General features: G+C 35.5%; 1 protein-coding gene and 1 long non-coding RNA gene across 4 annotated transcripts in view; both read right to left on the reverse strand.

Annotated features, from left to right (window-relative positions):
* Positions 1-7,867, reverse strand: part of VCL (vinculin) — a 90,331-nt gene that overhangs the window by 69,423 nt on the left and 13,041 nt on the right. The window lies entirely within an intron of this gene.
* The window catches only part of LOC107195907, a 13,629-nt gene continuing 7,068 nt past the window's right edge, over positions 1,307-7,867 (reverse strand). The window contains exon 2 of the long non-coding RNA XR_001517220.2: positions 1,307-2,591. This is a non-coding gene — a long non-coding RNA (uncharacterized LOC107195907). The remainder of the gene's footprint in view (positions 2,592-7,867) is intronic.

The raw sequence follows: 7,867 nt of genomic DNA on the forward strand, positions 1-7,867 counted from the left end.
CTCCCCGTCCCCCTCTTCCTGCAGGGAGCTCTGGCGGGCTGCGAGAGGCAGCTTCTTTATTTATCCCAGTCCACCGCCCAATACCTGAGGTTCTGACCTATGGTAACTCTTATGCACAGATCCCACACTCAGGCATGCTGGTGTTCAGTTTGGGTGTTTTTTGTTGAGTTTTAGATGTTCGGCTTACTGTTGTTTCAAGGAGAGAGATCTGAGGACATCTCTCATCCTCCATGTTTCCTAGAATCCCCAAATTTTTAATTTCTTAACAACATCTATTAACCTATGATGTAATTAGGATTTGTAGAATATACTTAGAGAAAAAGTGATCTAGGTCAAGAGTTGAAAACTTGGTCTTTGTGCAGCATTTGGGCCAAGGGTGGTTTTTCTATCCATGTCCCCCACCTCCCGCCATTGTTGTTAAATTCAAGAAGTTTCGCAAAGATACAAATTTCTGACATCTCTTGAAATATCAAAAGATTTTGTCATGTCAGATCATCTGTATTCCCAAGGAAACCATTTGCTAGAACCCAAATGTCCCACATGGGGAATATACTCTCTGCATCACTTGCTATAATCTTAACATCCAGACCCTTTCACTCATTTATGTCACTGCCTAGTCCCTGTGGGACTGTGAGCACCATCCCTATACTAGGCGACCCTCTCAGCTTTTATACAGAGTGAAAAGTTCCTGAAGTGTCTCCTGGAAGTTTCTTACGAAACTCCTCTCTAAATGTTTTCTTTTATAAATATACTTTTCTTATGAGAACTGTGAGAAAGATTTAGAAGTACTTATGCCAGGAGTGACCAAATGGCAGTGTGTGGACCAAATGGCCACAGATCTATTTTGTTTGACCTGCATAGTATTTTTTAAAATGGGAAATTTCACATTAAAAAGAAATAAAGATTTCTAGATTTTGCTGAATATCGGGAAGATCTGGTAACATGAAGCCCTGTTTCCATATGGCAACAGTAAGTTAGAGGTAGCAGTAGTTTTCTTCAATCACGGCCTGTATTTTTTCATTTACCATACAGTCCCTACTACTCCCCAGTATCCTATAACTGGCCTGATTCACTTATTAACTATTTGGCCCTACAGGCATCTGAGTTTGTGACACCCGATTTAACGAAAAGATTCAATCTTAATTAGACATTAACAGTGCATTAGACAAGTTCCCCAATATCATGAGTGTCATGTGAAATTTTACATATGCCTCAGCTATTTCACTAAAAGCTAATAATTTCACATCCCACTCTCCTCTAACCATATTGAAAAAAAAATAACTGGAAGAAAATACAACACAGAAAGTCAAATTTCAGGCGATTTTTATTTTCTTCTTAATCTTTTTCTGTGCTTCCTATTTTTAAAAAAAGTAAGTGTGCATTGCCTTTATGGTAAAAAAATACTGACTAATTTCTAAAACATGTCAACAATATTCTTGGTATATGATCTAAGTAATGAGAAACCACCAGTGCCTACAAGGTTCAAATTTTGACCAACTGCCAAACAATTTACATGTACATCAATGAGAACACAATCAGATGGGTTAAACAGCAGATGAACCATGTAAGTGACAAATTTTAATGTCAAGTAAGCTCATTTGATGCAACATACTTTCCTTAGAACCAGTGTTAAGCTGCCTGGGCAGCAGCTGTTTACTCTAACCCAATATGAGATTTAGTGTATCAATTAAGGCTAAATAAATGTTAGCAGAGCAGACTTACTCACAAGATCTCTATTTATGAAATTCCATGGGCAGTCCTCCAATTTGTGAATACTTCATTCTGTCCCTTAACTCAAGATTCTTCTGTGGACTTCATAATCACTTAAACTTGTATTATGAATGGCTAACAATAAAGCAGGTAGTCAACACAAGAAACTTATCTCCACCACCCACTTTTTTCCCATCTCTCTCGATGGAAGACAAGATATAGCTACTTCCATTTCATGGAGAATTTCAGAGTGGAAAAGAATTTGGCAATCTAATCCAAATTCTTTAGAAATGAGGCTCGGAGAGGTATTTATCTAAGAAAGTTGCAGAAATAGAATTTGAATCCCAGCCTCGAGGCTTCACTTCCTTAGTTTACAAGTACACTTCTAACCTGCAAGCAATTCTTTGTTAAGTGACAAACATTTCTATATTTATGTAGAGTATATCAAACCCTATTTAAAGTGATGTTCATTTTGGTTTCAAACATATATAAATAAATGCTGCATAAAAGAACAAAAAGGTCCCCCAATTCTCACCATTTAATTCTACTTTTAGTGCCAGAAACTCAAGCAATAATTATGGGAAAATTAAAGGACTGGTTTTCACTCAATCTTCTTTAGTTTTTTGGGTTTTTTTTTCAATTTTTTAGTTATTAAAAAGGTTACTTAAATGAGAATTCAGTATTAGTTCCACTAATTTCATAATTAAATAACTACTGCATATTCATAAATACTGGTGGAAAGGAAAAAGATCACTGCATGATCTGAATGTAATCTTCAGGTAGAGAACAAATTCTTTAGTGGTAGGGTCTGAACTTCTTTCCCTCGTAGCCATGACTCACAGTGACTGGCACATAATAAGTGCCCAGAAAATAAGTGTCAACTGAAAAAAGTAAATGATAAAGAAAGATAATTAATAAAATAGGTTAACGTTTAACTCTAGCATTTTCATCTGTTCACATATACTCTTTACTCCATTCTAATTCCTTCTATTCCTGCACAATTAACTCAGGAAGACCTTCGTTCTTTTATTTTCATTCTTTCTTCAATACACCTATGCACTAATCCTCTGTGACTGTATTAAGGTGACTAGCTGGGCTCCCAAAGGTCATTTTAAAAAATCACGGATAAAAACATGAAAAAAGCTAAATATTGCTAAGGGAAATTAGATCTTTACCATTTGTCTTACCTGTGTCATACATGATTATAAGGAAATAATGCATGTGAACATGCTTTGTACACCATAAAGTATTATCAAATATAGGATGTCTCTGTGCTATAAATGTTTAGCCCATTAAAGTATCCTGGGGCCCCACCAGCATCTAAACAGTCTCCATCTTCTTCCTCATTGTGTTCTAACCAAATCAGCTTTTCTCAAAGTACTATCATTCCACAGAACGTAAAAGATATCTTTTTTTTTCTGTTTTTCTGCTTTAATAGCTTAAATTGCAAACACTTTTTCTTAACGGTTTTAGTTTACAAATAGGCAGAATTTCAATTACATTGTAGCTTTTACAGATAAGCCTGGGTAACCACCCTTTGTAACATTGTCCCTATGGAAAAATAACTCTAAACCAATTTGTAAATGAATTTTTGAAAAGCAATCCATTTTTATCTTAGGAAAACTGGTACCTAGATCCTACCCTGAAGGTAATATGGAGTAAGGGGAAGAGAACTGGGACTTTGGAATGAATCTCACCTTGCTCTGCTACTACTATCTCTGTGTCCTTGGGCAAGTTCTCATCAGTAAAATGGGAAAAGTAAAATCTCTCAGAATGTAATACATATGTAAATCACCTAAAACTGAGCCTGGAAGATAAAAGGTGCTAAATAATATTAGGGCCTCTTTCTTTCCCTCTGTCATTACAGTATATTGCAGTCATTTGCAAATTCCAGTTTCTCCTTTAAAAATGTATTTTTCCCTTAGCACATGTTCTAAGTCAGGAGCTTTTTATTATCTCATTAATCCTTATAAAAACCCTAAGAGGTAGGTACCATTACTGTCTCATTTTACAGATGAAGTATAGCAGCACAGAGGTTAACTGATTTGCCTAAAATCACTCTGATACTGGTGTTGACATCAGCACATTCATGCTCTAATCTTTAGCCACTTTACTATATTTGTTTTAAAATTATAGAGAAGAATTCAATGATATCTAAAGTTTTGTCAGGTGGCAAGAAAAACTTCAAGCTCACAATAGACAAATATAAACCATCAGTCTAACCAACCAATGTACAATTGTTCTGGTTTCCCTTCCCAGAAGCTGGAAGGTTCCTATAGCCAGGTTGGGTTAGGCTCACTTGGAGATTCAGGGGCTTCCATTGTTTGCTAGCCCTTTTTTTTTTTTTTTTTTTAACAGGGGTGGTCAAAAGTTGAAATAGTAACCCAGTGGCAAAAATCTTTAAGTGCTGTTAGCATTAGCTGGGAGCATACTGCTTGTCAATTGGAGGTTACTCCTTGCAGTAATGGAATTTGGCTCTAGACACTCTAACCCATTAAGTGAGGGCCATAAGCAAAATTACTATTTCCTAGCTCAAGCTACAAATACAATACTTACAAGTAACCAGAACTGGAAATACAATGTTATGTAATATTAATGTGTCAAACGGTTAAGGCTGCCAATTAAAATGCTCAAGAAAAAAACGAAACAAAACAAAAAACCACCTCTTATTTTATGGTACCTATACTAAAAAAAACCTGAAAGTTTTACTTTTAGGCTTCTTAACATTTTTACCTTGTCTTCTCTACTACTACAAATGAAATTTAGTGTGACTAGATATGGGCAAGACTCAGTTCTAAAATTGCTAAAAAATGAAATAAGAGAAGAGCTACAGCACAGCCAGACCAAACTCACCAAGATGTACAGACAGAAAAAGCTGTTGACCATCCCCAGCAACACTGGTTGTGTTTGTGCCTTTTGCTGATTGTATCTCATCACTGCTCTTCACACGTTAACAGATTAGACACAACTTGGTCTAATCAGGAAAGTCTTTTACAAAAATGTAAGTTTATTTCCTTTGTTTCACTTGCTTACTAACATGAAATATCAGTATCGCAGTCTAGATGTTGAACAGCTGCCACAGACAACTAAGTTCTGGTTCTACCATCTTAGATAACTTACTTCTAGTTGGAAAAAGGATGAAGCAGAATTAGAATTGAGGGAATCACACTATAATGAAAGTCCATTCATCTATCTAGGTTTCTGTTGCTGTTATTGTTTTAAATATTGAAAATAATGCTGGCAAAGCGCCTAAACACTAAACTACAATCCTTTTATCTTCAGTCCTTACTAAATATCAAGTTCACTCCTGATGACTCATTATCAGAACACAAGTCTATATTTTGTTCATAAATGAAACCACCTCAAATTTAGAGTTTATATGAAAGATGTAACAGCAGAGAATCCCTGAAGATTAAGAGAATCTGGAAGGTTTTCACTGTTGAATTTGATTTTAAAGTGTAAATTCCTTCCTTAGCAGACAAATTTCTATAAGCCTAGCAATTGATAAATAGGCTTAAATAATCATCACACAATTAGGTAATCCCCTTAGGACAAATCCAAGTTCTCTTCCCAGGGTGTATGGTGTAGGTAAACGTCCTATGAATTCTTCTGTATAGATGGTTCTACCAAAAATATTACTCAGTGGTGCTGTATTTTCTTTTTTTAATAGAAGTAAACTAGAGATCCTGACAGTGTCTCTTACATCCTGACATCTTTAGAGTAACTCATTCTTTAAATTATGTCCTTAGAATTCTATATGTAAGGCAATGTGCAGATGACACTTATTCAGGTGACACAAAGATGCACAGTTAGGGAGTTTATGGCCTGGAATAGCATCAAGACTATATGAAGGACTCTGATGGTCGCCAACATGGAGATATAACTTAGCACTACTGAAGATCAGTAGTGGACAGAGAGCTCAACGAGTTGCTGAGATAAGGGCAGTCTTCAGTATTTGAGCTCAGCCTTAAAGCATGGGTAAAATTTCTGGTGGGAAGAAGGCATCTTAGATAGAAGGAAATGCAGTATGTGCACAGAAGCAAAAGTGGTATGGGATGCATGAAATGCCAAGCAATCCCATTGGGCTGGTACAAGCTTTTATTCATGAAATGCCAAGCAATCCCATTGGGCCGGTACAAGCTTTGTGGGAGGGGTCCTATGGTGAGGTAGGACCAGCGACGGACTCACAGTTTAGCTTTTCCATTGCCAAAGGTAGCTGCCTTGGACACACTGTTAATTATGTCTGAGAATACACTTTCCCATTTTTAAAATGAGAGAGTTGGATCAGAACATCTCTGAGGTCTATTTACAACTTTATAAATTTATAATTCTAGGTCAAGGGTTGGAAACTTTTTCTATAAAGGACCAACTAAGTAAATATTTTAGGCTTCACAGGCTGTATGGTCTCTGCCACAACTTCTCAACACTATTATATTTTGAAGGCAGTCATAGAAAATATATAAATGAATGGGCATGACTGTGTTCCAATAAAGCTTTATTTATGGATATTGAAACTTTAATTTTTATATAATTTCATGTGCCACAAAATATCCTTCTTTTGATTTTTTTCAAACATTTAAAAATGTAAACACTATTCTTAGCTCCTGGGCAGTACAAAATTTGGCCCACCAGCTATAGTTTGCTGACTTCTCCACTCTACAAAGAACAGAAAGGATTGTGATAGCCTTCAAGAGCGAGAATAAGGTAAACAATATTGTACCATAATTATATGATAAATATTGTAACAATGACAATCATATTACAATAAATGTGTCAAAGAAACATGCTGTATATCTTAAATGTATACAATATTATGTGTCAAATATATTAAATTTTTTTAAAGAACTATTTAGATTAATTTAGAAGACAATGGAAGGAGGTATAGGTTTCTGAGCAAGAAAAGGTTGAGATCAGGGCTGTACTTAGATTTACTTAGCAGTAATAGATGGGAGTGAGATTAGTAGTTAACCATCAATGGAGGATAATATTCAAGCCCTATCAAGACTAGTAGCTTCGAGGAAGGAGAAGAAAAAAGATATGGAAGAAAAGATCAACAGAATGCTATCTGGAAAAAAAAAAAAAAGAAAGAAAGCAAAAGGTTTCCTTATCTGGCAAACTTAATTTTTAAAAAGTCAATTTCCAGACAAGAAGAGGGGAAAAGGTGATTTTGCATCCCCACTTCTCAGTGCCATCAGTACAGTATATGACTGCAGTAGACTAATTGAGGAATTTGCCTTTTTATGGAAGCTTTAGAACAAACAGCCCAAGTTGGAGCTTTCAGTTCAAGGATAAGACTTCTATGGTATATGTCAAGTAAAATGTAGCATTCATGTTTTAATTTTAGAGGTGCAATAGATGGTAGGTTTAGAGATGATATTTATTTATTTATTGCTCCTTTTATGCCAGAGAATTTTCAGCAGCTTTCTCAATTAGGAAAAGTATTCATCTGGTGTACATACACATATCATTGCCCTCAGAATTTTAAAATAACTCTGCTGACTGTGACTCAGAATTTATATCTATCTTTTCTTGCTCTAACAAAGAAAAAAACTGCAGTGCTGCAAATACAACTTATTCAACATTAGAATATCTACCAAGTGCAAGTAATCCCACTCTTTGGGAGCCACTACATGCCTTCTAGAACTCAAATTCGAAAGCTGGTTGGGGTCAGAGGAAAGAGGAGTGCAAAGAGACCTGCACATATGTAGTTCTAACTCATGATAATAGCTGATAAGAAATATAGTCAAGTCTTATGAAAATGCAGCAAAGAGAGAGATTAATTTTAACTGAGCAGTCCAGAAAGAACTCCATGAAGAAAGTGACATCAACATTGGGTCCTTTTAATGAGAGAGGAAGGGTAATTCCAGGCACTGAGACTAGTGCAAACAATAACAATAAAAAGATGTGGAAAATATTGGACTTATTTTTTTTACTTCAAAAGTGGTATATGTTTATTGTTAGGGGAAAAACATGAATTACAACAAGAAAATTTTTAACCTGAAATCCCACCACTCAATCCTACCACATTTTAGTATATGCTCTTCCACATATTGGATAATACAAAATGGATCATTCTAAACATATCCCCCTACTATTTTTTGCATAACATCTCTGCCAGCTTGGAATACACATTGGAAAGATTAAAAAACACTGGCAT

Source organism: Pteropus alecto, unplaced genomic scaffold, assembly GCF_000325575.1.
Source record: "Pteropus alecto unplaced genomic scaffold, ASM32557v1 scaffold155, whole genome shotgun sequence".
Taxonomy (NCBI): Eukaryota; Metazoa; Chordata; class Mammalia; order Chiroptera; family Pteropodidae; genus Pteropus; species Pteropus alecto.